Below are 15,778 nucleotides of genomic sequence, written 5' to 3'. Positions count from 1 at the left end.
CCTGTTCTGGCTGCACGTGTTCACGCTCAAACTTCACGAGATGCGAATAGTTATCGAAGGTCGGGAATCTCATGCTAGAGGAATGATCAGTGGTGTAGCTACGCCATCCGGCGCCCGGGGCCCTTATGTCTTTTGTCCTTGAATTGAATTGAATTGAATTGAAGTTTATTTGACATATGAAATGCCGGGGAGGGAGGAGCAAAAGGTTGCCGAAGCTACCTGACGAGGCTCCATTCCCCTTTTCGGCGCTACAGCAGTCGCAGCAGCAGTGTGGAAGTCGTAATAAAATTCAAGGTGAAAATATTTTCACAGAAACGGTTTTGACATAAATTAAACACAAACAAACTAAACACAAACCAGACACAAACTGGGATGATTTGCCTTAAATCGATTCAGGAGCTGGTCAAATCCCACAAACAATATAAATATATATATATATATATAACGAAATAAAATTGGGGGGGGGGTTCTGGCACCTGAACACCCCCCTTGGCTACGCGCTTGCAGAGGTGGCACCCCCCCCTCCCCCAATAACCGTCCCCCTTGACCCCCCCACCTTTGCTACAACACTGGGAATGATCGTGACTGAAAAGCCCCTTTAACGTTTTTGTCCTAGTCAATTAGCTCTTCACCAGAACAGGTCGCAAAATTCAGGGACTTGAAGAATTCATTGGCAACTTTCCTCCAAATATGTCATATTAGTCAAATCTTTTTATTAAAATTTCAAGTCTGATAAAAAAAAACTAAGAAAAATGCGTTTTCATTTTTTACTCCAATTTGCAACTGTAAACCGTAATGGGAAAATGTGGACATAAAGGTTATTTTAGGAGAGTTGCTGCCTTTTTTATGAGCAATTTTAGTTGCATACGACATTTTTGGGTGAAAACATTAATTTATTCATCGTATGAATGAGCCCAAAAAACTCGCCTTTTAAGCTAAGTACCACCATGCATCACCACAAAACAGTTTTTCTGCTGCTAAATGACGTAAAAAGTCACTGTACCAACGAAATCTGTGCAAATTGCTACCCCTGCACCGTTTTCCGCGCAAAAGCTGGAGACCAAGATGGCGGCTCGTCAGGTTTGGCGGCCGTCTGAGCGGGCGCTTGGCAACAATGGTTGGAGTTGTCACCACCCTAAAAGACGGAGTCGGCGAGTATGTAGGCTCCCTAGGAGAAAAGTGATCGCAGCGCCCCTGGCGAGCTCGGAGTCTCCGCTAGCAGACGAATTCTCCACACCGCAATGGTTTTGCCCATCTCCGTGCGAGGTGACCAATGAAAAAAAAAAAAAAAATTAACGGGTATTTGCTGCTTTGAATGTTAAAAACGTAGGTGCCACCTCATGAATGATGGCCACTTTCTTCACGTTAGAAATATGTTACAGCTTTCAGGGTGCAATTTTCTGGCTCTCCTGGAGAAAACACTGACAGAACTTACGCAGACCGCCAGACAGAACCGAAACTAACCAGAAACCCTTGGCTGATTGAGGCGCCATCTGCGAGATCCGGTCACAAGCCTGAACGCAAACAGAGGCATTACGTCTGCTGCTTCTCACGGACGGCGACGTCTCATAGGCGAAAACAGTTTTTTACCTCTAAAATTTTATTCCGGTATAATGGCAGGTGTTGGCATTTCGGCATCTTGCTCGAACGGCTGGGGCTACGTCACTTCTGTACCAAGAATGAGGTACATCCCTGCCATAAGCACAGCGACTGTGAATAAGTAGGCTTTCATGAAGTCCTTATTTCATCGTCTTCCTATTTCAAGATGTTAGAAGACAGTTTATCCCTCCCGCCGCTATAGCGAACGTGAGGTAAAGGTTTTCATTACTTCACCGGTGGCACCAACGCGAAAGGCAGGAGTCACACTAAAGGTCGACGAGTCAGACCTACGTGTAAGGTGACGTAAAGCTTTCGTGTAGCTGCGAACAGATGTTACAACGCGTTAAACTTTCTTGCTGAATACAGGCCTGTACATTTTAAGGAAGTAACTATGTGCACTTTCATTAAAGCATGTGGCGGTGGTTATTCGAAAACATCGCATTTTTGTAAAGCAATCTTTGGGGTGTATGCACGCGTAATTTATGGTTATTTTAAAATACGTTTTTACGGCGATAATGTTATGTGCTCTTCAACCACTGGAAATTACGTTCGTTGCAGTTGATGTATTTGCTCATGTTGGTGTTGTCGCAGAAGTGCGTAGGGTGCCTGTTGTCGTATTCGGTGACAGGGTGTTTTTCGTCGAATACGGTCAAAGGCCGGGATTTCTTTTTTTAATTGCTTGCGTCATTTTGTAGATCATGATAAGATGGGTATTTTATTAGACGAGTTTAACTGTGTACTTAGGGCAGCAGATAAAACGCCTATCAGAAAATGCAGTGATGGGAGTATGACTGTTTGAAAAAAAATTGCTTGAAGATTTTGATTTGATTGACGCTGGAAACGCAAGGAACGAAACAGGCGTTTTACAGAATTTCAAGCGTTATCACTTTGTCCCCTAGTCAGAATTTTGTCAGCCGCAGTGGCAGCAATGCTAAAAAAGTATCGCGTCATGCCTTTTTTTTTTTTTTTTTATCACAGCATTGTTTTGGCAACGATCGGTGACGAAGCCCCATCGAAGGCGAAATTTAATTAGAAGCTTAAGACGTTTTACTGGAAGCTGCTTAGCGGTGAAACTTCTCTTGGAGTGTTTGGTGACCTTTTCAAAACGTGTTTTGAAAGGGGGAAGGTTTGACGTATATGCCTGGGAGGTCTTCAACTAAGAGGTCAAGTTGCTTGCAGTAGAAAGGTTGTTTGTAATACCATACGTGGCGTGTTATCGTGAACGTATTAAATGCCAATTTGCAAACGCTGCCAAGGGCCGCATCGAGAACGTTACCACGGAGCCATAGTTCGAGCTCGATCGGAAATGTACTTGATGGGCGAGCGGCCTAAGAAACAACCTTTGGCCGAAGAAAAAAGATACGCGCTCCGTAACGAATTGGAGGAGATTTATTATAACGGAGTAACTAGCACGGGCCCAAGTGCGATTGAAAAAACTCTTTGCATCCGACTACAAGCAACTTTTTGATAGCCATGTTCGAGTAAGGGAGGACCTCGTTTTTATTAAACTTCTATAGTCCCTGCCCCAGGTAGGCAAAGAGAAACAGGAACGACACGCACAGCCGATCACGCTTCAAGAGGTCCAGATTGCAATTGATTATTTGTCCATCACGAAAGCGACAGGACCCGATGGGTTAGGTGTCGAATTTTACAAGAAATGTTGGAGCAGAGTGTCCAATGTTTTGTTGGAAGTCATTTACAGAGCGCACGAGCGAAAAGTAGTGCCGCCGTCATTTTCCTGTACATGCACAGTTTTAGTACCCAAAAGAGACGATGTTGAGAAGCTTCGTAAAGTCACTGGTTTCCGCCCGATTATTCTGCGCAACGTGAGCCATAAGAATTTTGCAAAAGTTCTAGCATGGCATTTTCAGGGTGTTGTTTGGGACCTTATGGGAGAAAAGCAACTTGTGGTACACAAGAACGTTCAATTTTGACGAACTTGCACACTTGCACGTCGCACGCAGTGTGTTAGAGGCATGTGACGATGGCATTGGTCAGGTTGCCAATAGAACATTCGCCCGCGTTAAACACGATGATGAATCATGTGCCACTGGTCACGTGACGCCATGATGTCAAGTCATGCTGTCAAGTATTTTCATGTCACGTGACCCCGTGATGTCACGGGACACTGCGTCAAGTTGAGTTAAATTGAGAACGTCATTATATTTACTAGTTTTATTCATACTCTGACGTCATATGACATCACGACTTTTCACGTCAAGACACGCGACGCCGTGGCATGCTCGACTGTCATTAGTCTGAGTCGACTGATGGGATTCATGATAATCACCAACTCTAAACATTCGGGTAGCGACTCGTGTTCAATCAAAGGTTAGAATAGCCGAACAGAATGTAGCTCAACACGTGCTCTATGCTTTGCCAACACCAGCGGATAACTATGACGAACACTGTCGGTATATAATTAGTGTCAGATCACGCTACCCTTTGTTCTAATTGCAAGGTGAGGAAAGGAACACTGTTTCTTTCCTTTTTTTTTGCTTCTGCCATTGCGCAGAGGAAAGCTAATGGCTGTTTTTGCCAGTTATCAATATCAGTGTTGTTGTTGAACTGCTTCAGAAAGTGGTCCCCGAGAATAAAGTGTGTACGTGAGGGATACCTGAAAAGAAACATCCTAGTGGCCTCAGGTAGACAACCGAACGTTGGCAGCCGCTCTAAGTCTGACAGGAGTGTCGTTCTCAAATTCTCCCACAAGCTTCAACCAACTTCGTATTTTGTTTAAACTTCACAGTTTTCGGGTGCAGAATAAAAGCATTGAAGGACTACTATTAACAAGTGACAAAAATATAATTGCCGAATTAACACCCCCAGAGGACGAGCCCCTCAGGAATAAGAATTATACTCTAAAGAAGTGATGAAACAAATGTATGTATGTCTGTGTGTGTGTGTGTGGGGGGGGGGGGGGGGGGGTGTAGCTTTAAAAACACTGCGTTATGAAGCGATATTCACATCAGTGAAAAAATCTCGCTATTTATGTGTAATTGGAAATATTATTACATCCATGTGTATTCCTTGTTGTGGCACCGTGTATCGGAGTTTTTTGAGGAATACCATTCATTACCGTTATCTTTTTGCAGATTACGTGCATTTGCCTCCAGATCTTTTATGTGAGTGCAAATCCTTTTGGCATTCTCCGCGACCCAGTGTTTCAGACTGCCAAACAGTGAACAAAAAAGCACTTTTCCGCAGTCCCAACAACTGGCGTATTTTCCAGTATCGTCCGTTTGAGTCGGTCTCAAGTTTTTATGTGAACTTCATACAGTCGTACTTATTGATGATAATAAAGATGTATTTAATTATTGACTGAAGTTTTGACCACATAAATAAAGGGCCAATCACCTTAAATTAATACATCATAAGTAAATCCTAGCCCCCCCCCCCCCCCCCCCCCCCCTTTCCCGAATTATCTTAAAGGGGCCCTGCAATCATATTTAAGCGTCTACCTTTTTTTGCGGTTTCCACGTCTCTTGGGGTTCGGGCAAACCAGCGGGCACGGAGAGAGTAACTAAGTATCAGTGCGTCATATTTTAACCGGACGACGCGGAAACCCCCTCCACCGACGAGGGCGACCCGCGGTACCGAAAGCGCGCAAAATGTGACGTCTTTGGTCCTGGGCTTACTACTGGTCAGAGCCATTAAAAGCTTCTATTTAGTCGAAATACAAAATATAAGTGGCGCGAACCGTTTCAATTTTTTATAAAAGTAGTTTTTGTTCAGTATTTTAGATAAAAAAAGAAACGAATGCAGTTCATAAAGTACGGAAACAAGAAATGACCCGTCGACATACCCGCCACCAAGCGGTGGAAAAAGCGGCGCATACTAGAAAGGAATAGTGGGATCAGGCGCCGACACGGAAAGGTCCCGGATGTATGCGGTGGCGCTGCGGTCGTATACCGGCTCGAGGATCCGACCGGTTCCGAGTGTTCCCAAGGCTCTCGGCGCGGGCTTGGCTGGCGATTTAGCCCTTTGGCGGTATGGCAGCGCGAAGTGGCTGCCGTTCTGAACTGATCTTTACCCTGTGTTTGCTATTGTTTGTGGCCAATAAAATGTCATGCCGAATTAGTATTTAATCGCGCAGCAAATGCAATGAGAGCCGCTCTGGCTGCCCGCTGCATACAGCCTTTCCAGAACATGCTTCAATGGCGCCCTCTCGCGCCGTCGACTGGGAGTGCGGCAGCCGTGAGCGCTCGATGAGCTCACTACTTCTCCTCTAGTTCACGGCCACTCTCAAGCAACCAAGGACGTCATGAGGGAGGTTATTTTTTGCTTGTTTTTGTAATTTTAATTTGCCTATAACTTTTAAAATAAAGGGAATTTCGAGAAAAGACAAGTTTCACTAAGTTATTACGTTCAGTGCGCTCAGGTTCGGTGCAAATTAAAAATTAGAAAAAATGTCATTGCAGGGCCCCCTTAAAGATGCTCTGCAAGCCTTTCGTTTTTATCCACGATAGGCACGTACTACCGCGGACGAGATGAGCGGAAACAGCGCTCCAGCCTCTGCACGGTACTACCTGCGCCGCTTGTCGCATCGCTCCCTAAACACGGCGCACCCTGAGGCCGAGATAAATTCTCACTTGCGCTGACTGCGCCGCTGAGCTCTTCCGGCCGTCTGCTAGCGAAAATATTGACCGACGGAACCACCATCACGATGCCTGTGCCGTGTAGCCTAACGTTCACGTTTTCAGCTAACATGCATTTCAGTGCGTTTCAAGAAAGCGCCAAAGTGGAAAATGCGTTGTAACGCTCGTATCTCCTCGAGGAGCGCTGCCTGACGAAGCTGCCTTGGCCCCCAAAAGTAGCCGATCTTAATATCATCGAGAACATTTGGAGGTGCATCAAGGTAGCCATGCCACGGCGTCACCCTTCACCACGCCACTGCCTACAAATTGTGGAAAGCAATGAGGCGAATGGGAGTGGCGTAGGGCTGCCAGACTTCGTGGCCGCGCTCTATGATTTCTTACCAGACAGGATGAGAGCCGTGGTTGCGGGACAGGGGAGAATGACGCAGTATTAAATTATTTCGTGTTTTACTGCGCCTCAGGACCCCCTGAAGCTGACTTCTGCAGATTGAAACAAAGCTTGATGCTACGGTTGCGACACACTGTTTGACGCCGTTAACCACACATACTTTAGTGTGGTGCCTCCTTTATCCCGAGCTTCTTGTGTAGTGCAGTTCAAATTCCACGCCGTCTATTAATCTTTTGTGTCTGACATTGTACTCTGCAAATATTCTTTCGGTTAAGTTTCAATCTCCTTCTCCTGGGAAATACATGACTGTTTGTTCCACTTCATTAATACTAGGAATCTGTAAACTAAAAAACTGGTGTCTTGTCAGCACCTTGTTTTGATTGAAAAAAAAAAAATAAAAAAACACGTGGGCCCAGTAATAACGAAATAATACTTATGAACCTTTTCATACCAATGAAGTTTACAAAACCTTCTCCGTAACATGTATACGCTTACCGTTTTTTTTTTTAAATTTTAAACACCTGTGATGAATGAGAAAAAGAACAAACAACGTTAGAGCCGGATTAAATCCGGCATGCAGATGTTGGCCAATATTTTGCGATGTCCTACATTCTTTATGCCCCTATAATCAAACAGAAACAACCTGCAACGTCTTTTGATACGACTTTAAAAACAATAATCACAGCTGAAATTTAAGAAACTTCAATATTTTTGCTTCACCAGTCAGCGCTTTTTCTACGGGATTCTGCGCGATGAAGTAAAGCAAATCAATTCCAAACGAGGGACTACAAGTGTAATATTTTGTTCCCCCCGTTGGCCCTACCACACACATGCCCGCTGTCGCACCCGCCGTCTCGCTTGCAGACGTCCGGAAGAGCGCAGTAGCGCAACGAGCGCAAGTGAGAATTTATCTCGTATACTCAGGGTGCGCCATGTGTGCGGAGCAAAGCGACAGGCCGCGGAGGTAGTACCGTACGCCGGCCGGAGCGCTGTTTCAGCTCATATTGTCCGCGATAGTACGTGTATAAGTGACTTTGGAAAGCCTTAAGGAAAATTATTTTTTTAAAGATAATTTAAATAACTGTGTTACTGACACATGTATACCTTTCCGAACATATTGTATTCTGGTATTGTCTCTTCTATGTGCTCAACAGCAAGTTTATGCGTATGTGGGTGGTCAAAAACAAAGCACACAGGGGCACGTGCGTAACTATTACGATTACGCATGCAGACCGTAAGAAAGGGGCCAAGTAAGTAGCTGCCATGACGAAAAGAGCATGAAAAACTACTTTGTTCTATTCAAAAAAACATCATCAATAAGCAAGGGTGGTGTTTATTTGCATATTAAATTGAGCACCATCTTGTCAAGAACAAACTTCAACAGCCAGGCTATGTCAGTTTCAGTGATGAAAGTGCTGCGCCATGTGCGCCCAATTACGCAATGAACGAACGTCTGCTACATCTTGCGCCAAAATGCCATTTTTTCTAAGAGTTGCGCCAAACCCCCTCAGAGATGTGCTGAAAGCAAACAAATTACCAAAATCAATGACCGAGCATGGGAGAACGGATTATCAGTAAAAAATAAATATTGCTCGCATTTGCCTCTACATTGCAACACTTGTGGCTATGTTCCGCAACTTTAGCAGATAAGGATTCTGGGGAAAAGCACTGAGACTGTCACTCGTGAAACTTTGGAGGCGTTCTTTATAAAACATAAAGTGGAACGAGCATATGTCAGTGACACGTCGATTGTGCTCCACGGGAATGAATTTCAGTTTTTGCACAATCGCATATTGACTTGATAGCCTTTATGTGTTGCTGCTTCGCGTGTGGTGTGTAAATATTCTTTTCATGAGTAAAACTAGTTGAAAGTTATCGGTTGTCCTGTTTACTTCTTTTCCTTGTCTTTTTGCGCTATTTTATATGTTTATCTAAGATGTACCAGCTAGCCCAACAACCTACCCTACTAGACGAAAAAATTAATGTTTTATTTTTGGTCGACCCGAATATTCCGAGAAGTAGAAGGAAAAAAAGTATAAATATGAAGTTCACTGCGTTTCTACTCATTGTATAGTTTGTTTCGTCTTAACTGAAAGCACAGTCGAAGGCTGGAACAAATACGACCAGAAACACGCATACTAAAAGCGCAGATCCAAGGACATTTGCGGCACTTGATTGGTTAAGCCGATGAAAGAACCCGTACGAGGAGAAACTAATGTCATGATGTCACGCTTTAACGCTGCGAATCAGCCGGCCAGAGCCGTTGATGCGCTGACTGGCTGATCGCCGAAACTGTCTAAATTTTCAGAAGATGTGGTCGACGTCAGGAACTAAGAATCCTGAGAAAACTTCGGAAAATAGTGCCGCGCGCAAGGGCACGGACTTGTAGAAGGTTCTCGTTTATTCTTACTACTGACATAACTTCTATCGTTTATCCCTGCTCTTGTTTTTCCAGAATGTGCATGTTCATTCTCGCCCCGAGCGCGCTACGCTCGAACCTTCTCCGCCGAAACTTCGAGATAGCGCTCACTCTAGATAAGAGGCCGCCAGCGACTTTGTCGAGTCAGTCTCGCCCCAGCGCTCGATTCTGCTGACACGCCGACTTCGACGCCCGCGACGCTCTGCTTTCTTCTGTTGCCTTCTTTATTTTTGGCACAAGTTCGCCACATTAAACGTTCATTTATTTCTGTTTATTTCTGTTTATTTCTTGTTTATTGGTCACCACCCGTGACATTCTGGTGGAGGTGCGGGGTACCGCATGTTCGTGCAGCGCAGCCCTCCGAGTTCCCGCAGTACAAGTCCGAACCCAAGCTCCCGAGGACCCAACGAAAACCAGATCGAGACTCAATCAAGTCGCCGCACCCAAGGGCTAAACCCGGAATACGGACTTCTACCACCCAGGACCAGGCAGCCGACGATGGCCAACCAGTCGCAGACCCCCGCCGCTCCTGCCGTCGTCTACCTACCCGTCGCTCCTCGGACACCGGCTCCGTTCCACGGCGAACTCCACGAAGACGTTGAAGATTGGATCGACCAATTCGAACGCGTCGCCCGCCACAATAGCTGGACCAACGAGCAACGGCTGCAAAACGTGTATTTCTCGCTCGAGGGGACTGCCAGAAGCTGGTACGAAAATCACGAGTCTTCGTTGACATCCTGGGACATTCTCAAGAGCCACCTGAAGGCGACATTCGTCAACCAGCATCGCCGAGAGAGAGCCGAAGACTTACTGCGTACCAGGACTCAAGGGCCCAACGAGAGCATCACCGCCTTCGTGGAGGATGTCCTGCGTTTAAGCGCCCGAGCCGACCCGGAGTCCACAGAGGAAAAGAAACTTCGAATCCTCATGCGAGGCGTCAAGGCAGAAATTTTCGGAGGCCTGGTTCGGAATCCCCCGACGACCGTCGATGCTTTTGTCAGTGAAGCCACCAACATCGAGCGCGCACTGACGGCCCGAGCAAGCCACTACCACCGACTCGCCGGCGCGCCTAATGCTCCAACCGTCACAGCTTCCCTACTGGACCCGAATACCAACGGTGTCGACAACCTCCGGGAGATCGTCCGGGATATCGTCCGGGAAGAGCTCCGCAAGATCCTACCTGCTGCAGATAGCCCGTCTTCTCTCTCACTCGCCGAAGTCGTACGAGAGGAGGTCCACCGAGCCTTCCAGGCGGAGACTCCTGTCATCGCAGCAGCACCCGAGGAGCCCAGCCTGACCTACGCCGCAGTGGCCCGAAGGCCACCACCTCCTCCTCGAGCCTATGTCGCTCCGCCCCGACGTCGATCTCCTGCGCCGCAGCACGACCGCCACCGCGACGACCAGGTCCAGTATGCCGGCCAGGAGCCCCGCGCACCTCGGAAGACCGACCTGTGGCGAACACCCGACCGACGTCCTTTGTGTTTCCACTGCGGGGAAGCGAACCACACCTACCGCCAATGCCCATACCGACGACTCGGGCTGCGCGGATTCCACCCGAATGACCCACGCCCCCGTTACGGTGAACGCCCTCGGGAGATCGACGAGTACCTCCGACGACCTCAGTCCCCCGAGCCTGCCTCCCGCCGAGAGTTCCGGTCGCCATCGCCACGACGTCCGGCTTCGCCGATGCACCGACCCCGACGTGAAAGCCTGTCACCCCTCGCTCCTCGCCGGGGAAACTAGGCGCGGCAACCCCTGGAGGTGGAGTTGCCGAAGACGACCGACGTAAAGAGCCTCCAAGAACGACGGAGCGCTCCCACTCTCCCGACGCCACGCATCGCAACGCAGGTTCTGCATCGGTGTCCAACAACCTAAACGTTGTTATCGACGGCCACGACGCATCAGCACTCGTGGACACCGGAGCAGACTACTCAGTCTTGAGTGGGAGGCTCTCCCGCCGTCTTCGAAAAGTCACGACGCCGTGGGATGGACCTCAAATACGAACCGCCGGAGGGCACCTCATCACGCCGGTTGGGAGATGCACTGCTCGCGTCGAGATCCACGGTGAGACGTGCCCTGTCAAGTTTGTCGTTCTGCAAGACTGTTCGAGGGACATTATCCTCGGAATGGACTTTCTCTACGAGTATGGCGCCGTCATCGACCTCGGAGCAAACCGGCTGCCGCTACGAAAACCTGCTCCACCGCAGGAGGACCCCAAAGCGACGTCATCCGCGGTACGAGTCCTCGCAAACCACGTGAACCTACCACCGCGGTCAAGTGTTTTCGTACCCGTCGGGGTCGATGAGACTTTCTGCGGCGACGTTTTGCTCGAAGGAAGCCTCCAGTTGCTTCTAGGAAGAGGGATCGGCATCGCAAGAGGCGTCACGGAGCTCCAAGACGGACACACTGTCGCACTCGTAACGAACTTCCGACAGGAGGCCCAGCACCTTACAAGAGGCACCGCCGTGGGTCACGCGGAGGAACTCCCGGACTCAGCCGCAATCGCCGGAATATCAGAAGACCTCTCTCTCCTCGTGGCCACCCAAGACAACGCCGCCTTCGCAGTTTGACATCGATCCAACCCTGCCTACCCCACAACGACGACAACTCAGTGACCTACTCGTCGAGTTCAACGAGTGCTTCTCCACGTCGTCAAAGGTGCGCCAAACGACCGTTGCGAAACACCGAATTGTCACTGAAGACAACGCGCTTCCTGTTCATCGGTCGCCGTACCGTGTCTCTGTCAAAGAGAGAGAAGTCATCCAGAAGCAGGTCCAAGAAATGCTCGATGACGACATTGTTCAGCCCTCAAGGAGTCCGTGGGCTTCACCGGTAGTCCTGGTGAAAAAGAAAGACGGGACCCTTCGGTTCTGCGTGGACTATCGCCGACTTAACGCCGTAACAAAAAAGGACGTCTACCCGCTGCCACGCATCGACGACACCCTGGACCGGCTGCGCCACGCCCGATACTTTTCGTCGAAGGACCTGAAGAGTGGGTACTGGCAGATCGAGGTGGACGAACAAGATCGTGAAAAGACCGCCTTCGTCACGCCGGACGGGCTGTACGAATTTAAAGTTATGCCGTTCGGACTATGCACAGCACCGGCGACGTTCCAGCGCGTAATGGACACCGTTCTTTCCGGCTTGAAGTGGCAAAGTTGTCTCGTCTATCTCGACGACGTCGTGGTATTCGCCACCAACTTCGACGAGCACCTGAGACGCCTGCGAGCCGTGCTACAGGCTATCCAGAATGCCGGACTGACACTGAAGCCGTCAAAATGTCGGTTCGCTTACGGCGAGCTCAAATTCCTGGGCCATGTCGTGAGTGCTCAAGGTGTAAGTCCTGACCCTTCAAAGACATCCGCTGTCGCCGAATTTCCGAAGCCATCAGACAAGAAGGCCGTGCGAAGATTTCTTGGGCTGTGCGCATACTACAGGCGTTTCGTTCGCGATTTCGCTAAGATTTCTGCACCGCTCACACATCTCACGAAGGACGACGTGAACTTCCAGTGGGGGGAGGAGCAAGAACAGGCGTTCAACGAACTGAAGGAAAGACTCCAGTCTCCCCCCATTCTCGGACACTTCGATCCATCAGCGGAAACGGAAGTTCACACGGACGCCAGCAACGCCGGACTAGGCGCGGTACTCGTCCAAAGACAAGACGGAGCAGAGAGGGTGATCGCTTACGCAAGCCGGGCACTGTCCAAGGCAGAGAAAAATTACTCAACAACCGACAAGGAATGTCTCGCTGTCGTCTGGGCGTTAACCAAGTTCCGTCCGTACCTGTACGGGATCCCGTTCCGCGTTGTCACGGACCACCACGCTCTCTGTTGGCTCGCCAACCTTAAGGACCCGTCAGGACGCCTCGCTCGCTGGAGCCTTCGACTGCAAGAATTTGACGTAACCATTGCGCATAAGTCTGGCCGCAAGCATAATGACGCCGATTGTTTGTCTAGGGCCCCAATTGAATCTCCACCCGACAGCACCGACAACGACGATGACGCCCGTTTTCTCGGAGCACTTACGGATACTGACATGGGAGCACTTCAACGAGACGACCCCGAACTTCGCGCCGTGATGGGTAACCTCGAAGGTCAAGAAAGTTCAGTTCCGCGAGTCTTGGCCCGAGACCTGCCAAGCTTCGTTCTGCGGCGAGGCGTGCTCTTCAAGAAGAACTTTGGAACGAGCAACACTGCCTGGCTGCTGGTTGTTCCGGCCAGCCTGCGAGAGGAAATCTTTCAAGCATGCCATGACGACCCGACGGCTGGACACCTTGGATACAGCAGGACGCTCGCCCGGATTCGTGAAAAGTACTACTGGCCGAGGCTACCGAAGACCGTTCACCTATACATTCGATCATGCCATGAGTGTCAGCGACGGAAGAAACCGCCGATGAAGCCGTCAGGACTTCTGCACCCGATTTCTCCCCCGTCTATGCCGTTCCAGCAGATCGGAATGGATTTACTGGGCCCTTTCCCGCCGTCAACGTCGGGAAACCGCTGGATTATCGTCGCCACCGATTATCTCACACGGTACGCCGAGACGAAAGCCCTTCCAGCAGGCACGGCTGTTGAAGTCGCCAAGTTTTTCATCGAGTCCATCGTCCTCCGGCACGGCGCTCCAGAAGTTTTGATTACAGATCGCGGATCATCGTTCATGGCGCAGCTGACCCAAGAAATCCTCCGACTCAGTCACACCAGCCACCGTCGTACAACTGCGTACCACCCGCAGACCAACGGGCTGACGGAAAGACTGAACAAGACAATCGCCGACATGATCTCTATGTACGTCGACGTTGAGCACAAGACGTGGGACGAGGTGCTGCCCTACGTCACGTTCGCCTACAATACGGCGGTTCAGGAGACCACTGGATTCACCCCTTTCCAGCTGGTACATGGTCGGAAGGTGACGACCATGCTGGACGCAATGCTGCCCCATGAGCCATCTGACAATCAGAGCGACGACGCCCAGGTGGTTGCTCAACGCGCCGAAGAAGTCCGCCAGCTCGCCCGACTCATGATTCAAGACCAGCAACGCGTCGACGCGGGCCGCTACAACCTTCGTCGCAGGGACGTTCACTTCCAGCCTGGAGACAGGGTGTGGGTGTGGACGCCCATCCGTCGCCGCGGTCTCAGCGAGAAGCTTCTGAAACGCTATTTCGGACCCTACAAGATCATCCGACGGCTCGGCGATCTGAACTACGAAGTCCTCCCCGACGGAACGCGTCCATCTGCAAGACGCCAGCCACGACCCGAGGTGGTGCACGTCGTCCGGCTGAAGCCGTATTACGAACGATAGCACTTTCCACCGTCGTCGACGTGTGAACTGTGAACTGTGAACTGTGAACAGTGAACTGGTGAACTGTGAACTATGGCCCGCAATTCTACTGTCCTTTAGTTGTGGATTTGTTTTTCGTTTTGTGCTGCATCGGGACGATGCGCTTTTAAAGGGGGGGATAATGCCGCGCGCAAGGGCACGGACTTGTAGAAGGTTCTCGTTTATTCTTACTACTGACATAACTTCTATCGTTTATCCCTGCTCTTGTTTTTCCAGAATGTGCATGTTCATTCTCGCCCCGAGCGCGCTACGCTCGAACCTTCTCCGCCGAAACTTCGAGATAGCGCTCACTCTAGATAAGAGGCCGCCAGCGACTTTGTCGAGTCAGTCTCGCCCCAGCGCTCGATTCTGCTGACACGCCGACTTCGACGCCCGCGACGCTCTGCTTTCTTCTGTTGCCTTCTTTATTTTTGGCACAAGTTCGCCACATTAAACGTTCATTTATTTCTGTTTATTTCTGTTTATTTCTTGTTTATTGGTCACCACCCGTGACAATAGCAGGATTGCTGATTGCGGCTACTTTGATAGAACAGAACCAGGGTCTTGTACTCCTGATAAGATCCCTTGATTATCATGTCTGCCAAATGCCTACGTTCTGTGAATGCAGAATACCGTGGCACTTGCGCTGCTCGCGTCAACCATCGCCTACTCTCTCAAGCGCGCGCGCGAGGAGCTTCACCGCTTTGCACCGGGGTGCTATGTAGCAGCGACTGACCTGAGGGAGCGCCTGGCTTAGCGTGATAGGCACGTAAGGTGTGCTCAGGATTATTACAGATCGAACTTGTCTGTCCTAATCGTAAACTAATTTCTATTAAAAAAATAACAGTATAGAGAAAGAGAGAAAAAGTAACAAGGGTCTATACATGTTTAAATAAATACGGTAGTCACGGTAGTTCCCATGTCGATCGAAAGAACAGCAAACTTTGACGTAGCTCTGGTTGCTGCGCCGCTAAAGAGCAGCATCACCTTTAAAGCACAAGTGTAGGCTTTTATAATACTCTTTGGGCGGTTGCTTTTGCAGTTTATGATATTAGAGTCTTCACCTTTTTAAGGTTCGTTGTACTTGAGGAACGCATTTTTATTGGTAGGCATGTTCGCGGAAATTCTGGTTTTTGCTGACATTTTAAAGAAAAAATATATTTAATGGCTAAACAAACTAGCGAGTGTAAAATCGAGAGGGGAAAGAGGACTTATCCCAACGAAGTGTTGCGCTATGATTCACTTCTCAGTTATTCTTAATACCCGTTTCAAACAAATCTGTTCTGACTAGTGCCTCTTTTAAGGACACTGTTCCTTTTATGCCCTGTCGATTCTTATCGCAAACGGTAATAAGTAATATGGTTGAGTATCAAAAAGGGACCCTTGATCACTATCATAAATAAACTCAGTGAGGTACAATGACTTTTTCATTGTCAAGTTATGTGCCAACAGCGTTTG

This window comes from Ixodes scapularis, unplaced genomic scaffold (genome assembly GCF_016920785.2).
Source record: "Ixodes scapularis isolate PalLabHiFi unplaced genomic scaffold, ASM1692078v2 PGA_scaffold3__209_contigs__length_174095766, whole genome shotgun sequence".
In the NCBI taxonomy this organism is placed as follows: Eukaryota; Metazoa; Arthropoda; class Arachnida; order Ixodida; family Ixodidae; genus Ixodes; species Ixodes scapularis.
This window is presented reverse-complemented; position numbering follows the sequence as displayed.